At 42.6% G+C, this 12328-nt stretch overlaps 1 protein-coding gene and 1 pseudogene across 3 annotated transcripts in view; one reads left to right on the top strand and one right to left on the bottom strand.

Moving 5' to 3' along the window:
• Window positions 1–12328, bottom strand: part of STX8 (syntaxin 8) — a 251695-nt gene that overhangs the window by 190757 nt on the left and 48610 nt on the right. The window lies entirely within an intron of this gene.
• LOC137212511 (ADP-ribosylation factor 1 pseudogene) lies at window positions 5313–6177 on the top strand (annotated as a pseudogene).

Below are 12328 nucleotides of genomic sequence, written 5' to 3'. Positions count from 1 at the left end.
GCCATACAGTAGGTTGTTATTAGCTATCTATTTTATATACAGTAGTGTGTATATGTCAATCCCAGTCTCCCAATTTATCGCTCTTGGTAACCATAAATTTGTTTCCCCTTGGTAACCATAAATTTGTTACAGTTTGTTATCTGTGACTATGTTTCGTAAATAAGTTCATTTGTACCATTTTCTGAGCTTCTACAAGTCTTAAAGCAGCATTTCTAAGGGGAGGCAGTGTGGTCATCTTAGAGCCAGTGAACCAAAGAAAATGCTGCTACCTGCAAAAATATCAACGATTAGCAAGACCCATGCAGACAGCCACCCAGAACCATGTAAAACTACTACGATGTTGTAATCACAGCTCATTACTATAATCTACCCTACCTTATCGATACCCTAAATCATTATGATATCACAACAGATCATCTGCAACATACCATACTCTATTAATCATTCTTCAATTTTATAATGGTATTGACTTTAAAAACTGGATGACCACTGCACTACATAGAATAACGACCCCTAAAGATGTCCACATCCTCATCCCGGGAACCTGTGAATATATGACCTTACCTGGCAAAAGAAACCCTGCAGATGTGATTAAGGGGAAGGAATTGGAGATGGGAGGGGACTCTGGATTATCCAGGTGGGCCCAGTTTAATCACATGAGTCCTTAAAAACAGAGAATCTTTCCCAGCTGTGGTCAGAGGGAGGCACGAAGAAGGGTCAGAGAGATGCAACTTGCTGGCACTGAAGACGAAAGAAGGTGTCCAGGAGTCAAGAGATGTGGGTAGCCTCTAAAAGCTGGAAAAGGCAAGGGAATGAATCCTCCCCTGGAGCCTCCAGAAGAGAACCCAGCCCTGCCAACACCTTGACCGTAGCCCAGTAGCATCTGTACGGAACTTCTGAGCTACAGAACTATAAGATGATAAACTTGTATTTTAAGTCCCTAAGTCTGTGCTAATTTATTATAGCAGCAGTAGAAAACCAATACAAACATTTTTTGAAAAATCGCTTCAGAACAGTTAGGTGTTTGACTACTTCCTATCTTAAGACATGCAGAAAAACCATCTTCTAACTAAATACCATGTAATTGTGGGAGGACAATCTGGTGGCTGTAGATTAAAAATAAAGGGACAGTCATCATAATGTATTCTTGTCGAAAGTAACAGACGTCATTCTGATCAAGCCACTGAATCTAACTACCAATTTACAGAAAATATGTGGGACAGAGGGACACATTAAACAATGTGTGTGGATACAAACAGCAATTCTAGATAGTGGGAAACTATAGGGCAAATGCCCTTGTTTTGTCAACAAAGAAACAGCAAAGAAAAAAAGAGTTGGCAAAGGCACCTACCTACTAAAGAAACTTAAGGGGGGCTTCCCTGGTGGCGCAGTGGTTGAGGGCCCGCCTGCCGATGCAGCGGACGCGGGTTCGTGCCCCGGTCCGGGAAGATCCCACGTGCCGCGGGGCGGCTGGGCCCGTGAGCCATGGCCGCTGAGCCTGCACGTGCGGAGCCTGTGCTCCGCAACGGGAGAGGCCACAACAGTGAGAGGCCCGCGTACCGCAAAAAAAAAAAAAAAGAAAAAAAAAAAGAAACTTAAGGGACACAACAATTAGTTGCAATGTACAAACCATATTCAGATCCTGAATTGAACAACCTGAAAAAAAAAACCCATCATGGGACAATCAGGGAAATCAAATATCCAGTCGGTGTTCAGATTAAGAATTGTTAACTTATTAAGGGTAATAATGGCATGGTGGTTATGTTTTTGTTTTTTAAAAACAGTCCTTATCTTTTGCAGACATGCTTTAGAGTTATATTCTGGAATATTCACCAATGAAATTGTACAATGTCTAGGATTTGCTTCAAAAACAATCCAGGGACGGATAGGTGGGTAGACATATAGATGAAACGAGATGGGCTATGGGTTGATAATTGCTGAAACAAGTGATGGGTAAGACGGAATCATTATCTTACTTTCTCCACTTTCATATGTTTGAAACTGTCAAAAGCAATAAGTTACCAACATTTTAACAAGTAAATAAAACCAAGGAACATTCTTAAGAACTGTAACCTCAGGCCCCCGACTGAGCACATGACAAGAGCCCCAAGGGCTGGGGCTGTGTCTTCTTTTCCTATGGTTTTGCCCAACTGGTGGTACAGAGCAAGTATTTAATAAAGGTGTTTAAACCAAGGAATGACCACAGAAGACCCTCTAGGTCTGTAGAAGGAAGAAATACAGTCTCTGCTACACATATATGGAAGGACTCCTCGTTAATACTAGACAGCTCTCTGAGTTTAGGTAATAGAAAAAGTAGCTGATGCTGTGTTGTCCAGTGCCCAGAGAGGAGGGATGGAAATTCCCACATGTGATATATAGGAGCTCTCCTTGAAGAAGGGGAAGTAGATAAGGTCAAGCTGGGTAAAGATAATCACTATATTGGAAAGACTCTTAGAGCAAGTTCTAGGAACAGATGTTTTTAAGATCTGAGGGGGAAGGAATGTTGGTCTAGGTGACAGCTGCAAGAAAGGTTATCTTGAAAAATCTGTGAGGTTATGATTGCAAGTGTTCAAAGATGAGTTGCTTAGATGTGCCAGGGTACAACGCAGCCCGGCCGGCCACCTTCCCCACCGCTATTTCTATGAAAATACTTAGAGACCTAAGAACACAGAAACCCAGAACCAATGCACAACTTTCTGCTAGAATCTAGAAAGAACGTCTATAGACTACGGCAAGAATAGTTGGAACTAATTAAGAAGCCCGAGCAACAGAGACTTCCTGGGGAGAGGTAGAACAATTCTCCAATGTTTGCCACCCGCCAGCTGACTCAGAAACGGGTCTGTACTGACCAAAAAAGCACCTCCCCTTGTTTTAGCACGGGGATTTTTTTTTTTTTTTTGGGCCGCACCGCACAGCTTACAGGATCTTAGTTCCCCGACCAGGGATTGAACCCCAGGTCCCAGCAGTGGAAGCGCCAGGTCCTCACCCCCGGACCACCAGGGAAGTCCCTCTCACAGGGATTTTTGAGGTGATCCAGTTATTGTCATCACCTCACCCATCTTCTGCTGAACGTCCCTTCGCGCCTCAAATTATGGCAGCACAGAAGCTGAGGCCGGCTAACTGGCTGTAACGAGGCCTAGCTTCCGGGTCAGGGAAGGAAGGCATTCATTGCCTCGAGTCTAAGCTCTACCAAAAAAACTGTCATTCAGGATGATTTTCCAAGTGTTTTCTAAAGGTCAACGAAAGTACAGAAAGGCTAACAGATTCCATGGGCAAAAGGAAGTCAGAAGCGACGCTCTGTGGTTGTGTATTTTTTTCCAGTGCGGGACCTGGCCAGGAAGCAAAGCCATGGTAACCTCAGCGCATCACCAAGGTTCCTGGGGCAGAGAAAAGACTAATGAGGGTTTCGTGTAAAGATGACTTCCATTTTTGTGTTTATCCCTGAAAAACAGCTTGCTAGGAAATCAAGTGGGGGGGGGGGCGGATAGAGCATTTCAAAACACAAAGGGAAGAGTAGAGAAACATCCTGACCTATAATATATGCTGCTTCTCTCCCTCCATTCCTTTACTCCCCCCCCACCAAACCCCAAAAGCCAGCCGGCTTCCAAAGGGTGGGCATCTCAGTAAGGGTGCTCTCGGTTTTGGAGACAATACAAACACTTGCACGCGGCGTCCTCTCACACCTAGCCTACAGCAATCTCTGAATGAGGCACCTCCTCGGGGGCAGGGATACTTTTCCTGACCGAAAAGTTTTTCTGGGTACAAAGCAACCATGCCCAGAAAATTCATTAGTACTGGCTAGTAAGACATTCCTTTCAGGAACCATGAATCCTGAAAAGTAAAATCGGCCTTGTTCTTAATTTCTTCACTTTACTTCCGAAAACGGGTGAAATACGTAGAGTTAGAGTGACCTGGGAGGAACAGGGCTTCCTTCCCTAGATGCTTTCACTGTGAAAAGGGAGTTCAAACAGAGTTAGACTTCTGCTTCTAGCCAAGAGGGACGGACAGGGACCAGATTTACTTCTGGCCCCAAACAACTGGAGAACAACACACAAAACCACAGGCAAAATATACAAAACAACAGTTTCAAGATGCAGACATGAGGAAATGAAGGACAGTGGTCCCCGAGACATGGGAAACAGATGAGAGGAGCTCTCTGCCCCACACCACCGCCTTGAGAGTTCCCAGGCTATGGTGTGGGGAAGGCAGACCCCAGGTAGAGCCCAGCAGTCTCCCCGAATTAAGAATGCAAAAAAACAGGTCCAGGTGGCTACAGTACGTAGGGCACAGTACCAGAGAGCTGCACAGAGAGAGAATGCTGGAGATTTGCACAGGGTCCACCCTGAGACTTCAGGTGAACGTTGATCAGGGCAGATGTGTGAGGAAATTAAGGCTGGGGAAAGAACCACCTGAAAGCCTTAGAAGGAATAACTCTCTGAGCTCACAGGAATTGCACACGTAATTCCTATCCCTACCCACCAGGTCACCTCATAATTCAAAGGGCATCAGAGGGTATGCAGAATGGCTCTGGCACAGAAGTGAGGGAAATCACCTCTTGACTGGAGTCTGCAAACATTTTCTATCAAGGGCAAGAGAGCAAGTACTTTAGGCTTTCTGGTTCATATGGTCTCCTGTGCAGCTACCCAACCCTGCCATTGTCACAGGAAAGCATCCATAACTAATAAATGAATGAGCATGGTTGTGTTTCCACAAAACTTTATTTATGGACACTAACCTTTGAATATTATACAGTCTTTACAAGTCATGAAATATTCTTTGACTCTTTTCAACCATGTAAAAATGGAAAAGCCATTTTTACCTTGCAGACCATACAAAAACAGGTGGTGGGCCAGATGTGGCCCATAGGTCATGGTTTGCTGACCCTTACTCTAAAATAAACACTGCTGTGGTCCACCTGACAAAGCAAGACCCAAGTAACTGCATCCCAGCCAACAACAACAACAAAAAAACCTCAAGAATATTTTTAGAAAGAAATATCTAGTAACTGAACAAAGAAAAACTCACATCTGGCTTTCAAATGAATACTTCCTCCATAAGATTAGAAACCAGGCAAGGATGTCTGCTCTCATAATTCCTACATTGTACTGGAGGCTGTAGCAAGTGTAATAAGGCAAGAAAGAAAAAAGACATCCAGACTGAAATGAAGAAGTAAAACCACACCAATTAAAAGACAAAGACGGTCAGAGTGGATCAAAAAACAAGAGTCAACTATAGTTGGCTATAAGAACCTCACTTTAAATATAAAGAAATATATGGATTAAAAGTAAATGGACGGAGTGGGAGCGAAACCAATGGCTGCCTTCAAGCAGCAGCTGCGCCACGGCCGCCAAGGGCTTCTGTGCCCAGTGTCGCTCCCACCAGTCTACAGCACAGGGCATATCTTTGAAAACCTCTTCAAGAACCTTTCTGGCAAAAAAGGAACGTCTATTCTCATGGTGGGCCTAGATGCTGCGGGAAAGACCACCATCCTGTACAAACTGAAGCTGGGTGAAATCGTGACCACCATTCCCACTACAGGCTTCAACGTGGAAACCGTGGAATACGAGCACATCAGCTTCACTGTGTGGGACGTGGGCAGCCAGGACAAGATCCAGCCTCTGTGTGCCACTGCTTCCAGAACACACAAGGTCTCACCTTTGTGGTTGATAGCAAAGACAGGGAGCGTGTGAATGAGGCCCGAGAGGAGCTTATGAGGATGCTGGCAGGAGGCGAGCTCAGGGACACTGTGCTGCTCGTGTTGGCTAACAAACAGGACCTCCCCAATGCCACGAACGCAGCTGAGGTCACGGACAAGCTGGGTCTACACTCAGGCACAGGAACTGGTACACTCAGGCCACCTGTGCCACCAGTGGGGATGGGCTCTATAAGGGACTGGACTGGCTGTCCAATCAGCTCCAGAACCAGAAGTGAGCTGTACTCCTCTCTCCTCCCCATTCACTCCCTCCTCCTACCCTCGCTTTACTCTCATGTGGCAAATGTGCCCCTGGGGTGAGAGTGCCAGAAGCTGTCTCCATGCTGGTCGGTCACGGTGTGCTTCACCGTGCTGTACATGTGCAGACGCTGCCTGCAACTGGGTTTTTATTTAATCCAAATAGTTTTTGTCTCCAATGAGGCAGTTTCTGGTACTCCTATGCAATATTACTCAGTTTTTTTTTTTTTAATTGTAAAAAGAAAATCAACCCACTGTTTAGTACTGAGAAGGGATTTTAGGCACACGGGTCATCCAGGAGTCGCTGTTGCAGACAAGCCGGACGCTCCTCCTCTTGGGCTTTAGATCTGTGTTGAGATCCATTTTGGTGGTTGGTTTTTAACCCAAACTCGGTGCATTTTTTATAATAGTTACAAGGAGAACACTTGAACACACAGAAGGGAGAAATGTGCCTAGTGTAGGTTCTGTAGTAATGGCCTGAGTCCAGTCCACCGGTGTGGTCTATCTCCTGTTGGGAATGTGAAGTGGGGCAGAACCAGCCATGATCCATTCTGCATGGTCACAGTAAGGTCCCTGTGATTTGCTCCGTCTCGGGTCATCCCACACCCCATAGCATTTGTGCTCACGTGGCTGCCCAGGAGATGGGCTGGAGGCTGCAGCCACTTCTCTCAGACCCCTTGGAGGAACCCCAGCCCTTCCTGGGTCAGCATGGGGCACTTTGGCTGGAACGCTCTGGTTGGAGCAGGAGCCCTGCCGTCTCCTTGCTTGCCTGCTCCGGGCTCTCTGGGGTCCCACCAGCATGAGCACAGGTGGTCATCCTTGAACCCCAGCCCCTCGGAGCCCCAGTGCTTTCACTCCCTCAGCCTGCAAGGGTCAGATTTGCCATTGAAAATAACCTCTACTTTTTTCTTTTGTATTTTGATAAACACTAAAGAAGCTGGAGCTGTTAACCTTTACCTTGGGGAAAACCTCAGAACTGCTTTACTTTGGTGTTGCAGAACCTCTTACTGCTTTCAATACACAATTAGTAATCAACTGTTTCGTATACTTGTTTTCAGTTTTCATTTTGACAAGCAAGCAGTGTAATTGCAGCTATTAGAATAAAATCTCTTAACTATTAAAAAAATAAAGGTAAATAGATGGAGAAAGATAAGCCATACTAATAGTCATCAAAAGAAAGCAGGAGCTGCCATATTAATTTCAGACAGAGCAGACTTCAAAGCAAGTAAAGTTAGCAGGGTTAAAGAGTATTATGTAATGATAAGGGGGTCAATTCTCCAAAATGACATAACAATCCTTAATGTGTATGCACCTAACAGAGCAAACTACATGAGACGAAAAGCTGATAGAGATGCAAGGAGGAAGAGATAAATTCACCATCATAGTTGGAGACTTCTACACCCCTCTATCAGAAATGGACAGATCTAGCAGGCATAGTTAAACTCAACACCACTATCAATCAGCTGATGTAATGGACATCTACAGACTGTTTTATCCAACAACAGCAGAATACACATTTTTCTCAAGCTCACATGGAACATTCACCAAGATAGACCACATTCTTGGCCATAAAACATACCTTAATAAATTTAAAAGAACAGAAATCATACAGTTCTGCTCTCGGAATACAACGGAATTGAACTAGAAATCAACAACAGAAAGATAGCTGGAAAATTCCCAAATACGTAGACATTAAACAACATTTCTAAATAATACATGATCAAAGAAGTCTCAAAAGAACTTTAAAAATATTTTGAACTAAATGAAAATGAAAACACAACTTATCAAAATTTATGATACAACAAAAGCAGTGCATAGAGGAGAATTTATAGCAGCAAATGCATATATTAGACAAGAAGAAAGATCTAAGATCAATAGTCTAAATTCCCACCTCAGGAAACTAGAAAAAGAAGAGCAAATTAAATCCAAAATAAGCAGAAGGAAAGAAATATTAAGAATTAGAGCAGAAATCAATGACACTGAAAACAGGAAATCAAGAGAGAAAAAAAATCAATGAAACCAAAGCTGGTTCTCTGAAAAGATCAGTAAGTTCAGTAAGCCCCTGGTCAGGCCAACTATGAAAAAATAGAAAGGACACAAACAACTAAAATCAGAAAAGAAAAAGCAAGCAGAAACACATCATCGTAAACAGCACTGATGTCCACTTTTTCATTTCTGGCAACTTTTAAAAATTAATTTTTATTGGAGTATAGTTGATTTAAAATGATTTCCTGGATACACCAGGAAACTCAGACACCAGCATCTCCACCACTTGCGGGGGCAGTGTGTGGGGGGTGTTTGTTTAGAGAGAAGCTCCCTGGAGAATGCAACAGGAACAGTACCATAAAATTTACAGTAAAATAGGAACAGAGGCAGCCAGTTGGTTTTGCACAGGTACGTGCAAGCACTTCAAACCATCCACTCTTCTCGAACCCTGGCATGCCAACTGTCCGTCACAGCACCTTTAAAAGCAGAGGCACAAACATCACAAATGTTTGACCATAGGGCTGTGTGGTTCAGGATTTTATGAGAAAGCCATCTTTAATATACAGGGTTATAAAACATTGCCAGGTTATAGACCTACAGATTTCCTTTTTATACAAGTTCAAATGCTGCAACCATGACAAATCAGTGTCATTAAGGCATCCTCATGTCTCCAAAATCATCTCATCAAAATTGTACCACATCAAAGGAATTTCCCCATCAACCATCAGCTATGACATGTGGTGCTTTTTAGGACACAGATGTATTGTTTACAGCTAATGGGTGAAACCATGGACCAACACGTAGGATTTCAGGATAAACAAGAAAAATCACACGATCATATCACCAGAAGCAGAAAACATATCAGACAAAATCCAACGTCCCTTACTAATAAAAACTCTCAGTAAACTAGGAATAGAGAGGAAGCTCCTCAACTTCATACCTACAAAACCCCCACAGCTGGACTTCCCTGGTGGCACAGTGGTTAAGAATCTGCCTACCAATGCAGGGGACATGGGTTCGAGCCCTGGTCCGGGAAGATCTCACATGCCGTGGAGCAACTAAGCCCATGCACCACAACTACTGAGCCTGCACTCTAGAGCCTGTGAGCCATGACTACTGAGCCCTCGTGCCACAACTACTGAAGCCCACGTGCCTAGAGCGCATGCTCCGCAACAAGAGGAGCCACCGCAATAAGAAGCCCACATACTGCAACAAAGAGTAGCCCCGACTCGCCACAACTAGAGAAAGCCCGATCACAGCAACAAAGATGCAATGCAGCCAAAAAAAAAACAAAAACAAAAACCCCCACAGCTAACAACATACTTAATGATGTGAAACTCAGCTTTCCCACTAAGGTCAGGTAAAAGACAAGATGTCCCTTCTCGCCACTTCTTTCCAGCCTTGTACTAGAAGTTCTAGCTAATGCAATCCGAAAAGAAAAGGCATACAGATTGGGAAGAAAAGAAAACTTCATTTGCAGGTTATATGATCACCTAAGTAAAAAATCCAAAAGAACTGACAAAAAAATCTCCAGGAACTAAAAAGCCATTATAGCAAGGTTGCAGGATACAAGGTTAATATACAAAAGTCAATCTCTTCCCTACATACCAGCAACGAATGGGTGGAATTTGAAATTAAACACAATACAACTTACACTAGCACTCCCAAAAGTGAAATACTTAGGTATAAATCAAACAGAATATGTACAAGATCTAAATGAAAAAAACTACAAAACTGATGAATGGAAGCAAAGAACTAGATAAATGGAGAAATATTCCATATTCATGCATAGAAAGACTCAATATTGTCAAGGTATCAGTTCTTCCCAACTTGATCTATAGACTCAACACAATTTCAATCAAAATCCCAGCAAGTTATTTTGTGTATATCAACTGATCCTAAAATTTATATGGAGAGGCAAAAGACCCAGAAGAGCTTACACAATATTGAAGGAGAAGAACAAAGTTAGAAGACTGACACTACTCTACTTCAAGATTTACTATAAAGCTATAGTAATCAAAACAGTGTGGTACTGGTCAATGGAACAGAACAGAGAGCCGAGAAACAGACCTTTATAAATACAGTCAACAATCTTTGATAAAACAGCAAAGAAAACACAATAAAGTAAAGACAGTCTTTCAACAAATGTTGCTGGAACAACTGGACATTCACATGAGAAAAATGAATCTAGACCCTACATTCTTGACAAAAATTCAAAATAATCATAAATCTAAAAGTAAAGCAAAGCTATAAAATTACTAGATCACATAGGAGAGAACCTAGATGACCTTGAGTATGGCAATGACTTTTTTCTTATCACTTCATTCCTTCTTCATGCTCTTTTATGTAGAAAGTTTCTAATCTATATTATTTTCCTTCTCTCTAAATAACCTTTAAACCATTTTTGCAAGGCAGATCTACTGGCAAATTTCCTCAATTTTCATTTGTCTAAGAAAGTATTTCTCCTTCAGTTTTGAGGGATAATTTCACAAGGTACAGAATTCTAGATTGATGAGATTGTTTTGGAGGGGTTTTTTTGGCAACACTTTAAAGATTGCACTCCACTTTCTTGCTTACATGGTTTCTGAGAAGTCAGATGTCATCTTTACATTTGTTCTTCTAGAAGTGAGGGGTTCTTTTTTGTTTGTTTTGTGTTGTTTTACTTCTAGATTCTTTTGGGGTTTTTTTATCTTTGTGATTTTCTGTACTTTGAAAATGACATGCCTAGGTGTAAATGTTTTGGTATTTATCCTGCTTGGTGTTCTCTGAGCTTCCTAACTCTGTGGTTTGGTGTCTGCCATTAACCTGGGGGAAATTCTCAGCCACTGTTTCAAATATTTTTTCTGTTTTTTCCTCTCTTTTCTCCTTCTGGTACTCCCATTACACATCTACTACACCTTTTGCAGTTGTCCCAATGTTCTTGGATATTTTGTTCTGTTTTATATCAATCTTTGTTCTTATTGCTTTTCACTTTTTGAGGTTTCTATTGAGATATCCTCAAGCTCATAGATTCTTTCCTCAGCCATGTCTAGTCTACTAATAAGGCCATCAAAGGCATTCTTCATTTCTGTTACAGTGTTTCTGACCTCTAGCATTTCTTTTTGGCTCCTCCTCTCTGTTTCCATTGCCCATCTGTTCTTCAATGCTATCTACTTTATCTATTAGAATCCTGAGCATGTTAATCATTGTTTTAAATTCCTGGTCTGATAATTCCAACATCCCTGGCATGTCTGGATCTGATGCTTGCTGTCTCCTCAAATTATGTTTTTTTGCCTTTTGGTGTGCCTTGTAATTTTTTCTTATTAGACAGGATGTATGTGGTAAAATGTACTGCTGTAAAAAGACTTTTAGTAAAAGGTGGTGGTAAAGTGTGGGCATTAAGGGAGTGTTCTACAGTCCTATCATTAGGTCCCAGTCTTTAGTGAGTCTATGTCTCTGGGCTGTGAACGTCACAAGGGTTTCAAAGTTTTTTCCTCCCCTTGCCACTTAGGTGGGACAGGATGGCTAGTGGGCTAGAGAGTTAGGCATTTCCTTTCCCCCAAGTCAGTTAGACTGATATTACTTAGCAAGTTAGGTCCTGGTTAAGTAGTTTCTCCTGAGGATGAAATCTTGTTAAGAACAGAGTGCTCTAGCATATTCCAAAATGGTTCCTTTTCCCCTCTCTCCACCAGAAACAGGAGGGGATTTTTCTCTGGTATTTACTGTGAGAACCTGGTAGAGCTCCCAGAGGTGAATCTCACACAATTGTGAGGACCCCACTATGACTGGGTCCCCTGGAGTTTTTAATGCTCAGATTTGTCCACACTGAGCCTCCAGCCACTCATCAATGACAGTTCAGATTTTCCTACCCAACTGGTTCCCACACTGGCTTCTGCTCAGAAGTCTCTGCTCCAGTAAGCTGTGACTCCCTGTATTCTCCTGTCTCTCCAATCTTGCAGGAAGTGATTTGCCCTGTGCCCTCCTCTTACAGATCCAAGAAGAGTTGGTGACTTTTTCAGTCTGTTCAGATTATATTACTGATTGTTAGCATGGAGTGGTGACTTCCAAGGTCCTTACAGGCAGAACAGGAAACGAGAAGTCTGGCAATGACTTTTAGATACAAAACCAAAGGTACAATCCACGAAAGAAATAATTGATAAGCTGGACTCCATTAAAATTAAAATCTTCTGCTCTGTGAAAGATACTATCAAGGAAATGAGAAGACAAATCATAGACTGGGAGAAAATATTTGCAAGAAACATCTAATAAAGGACTGTTACCTAAAATATACAAAGAACTCTTAATGGACCAAAGGTCTTAACAGATACCTCACCGAAGACAAATACAGGGCTTCCCTGGTGGCGCGGTGGTTGAGAGTCCGCCTGCCGATGCAGGGGACACGGGTTCGTGCCC

This window comes from Pseudorca crassidens, chromosome 19 (assembly GCF_039906515.1).
Source record: "Pseudorca crassidens isolate mPseCra1 chromosome 19, mPseCra1.hap1, whole genome shotgun sequence".
In the NCBI taxonomy this organism is placed as follows: Eukaryota; Metazoa; Chordata; class Mammalia; order Artiodactyla; family Delphinidae; genus Pseudorca; species Pseudorca crassidens.
This window is presented reverse-complemented; position numbering and strand designations above follow the sequence as displayed.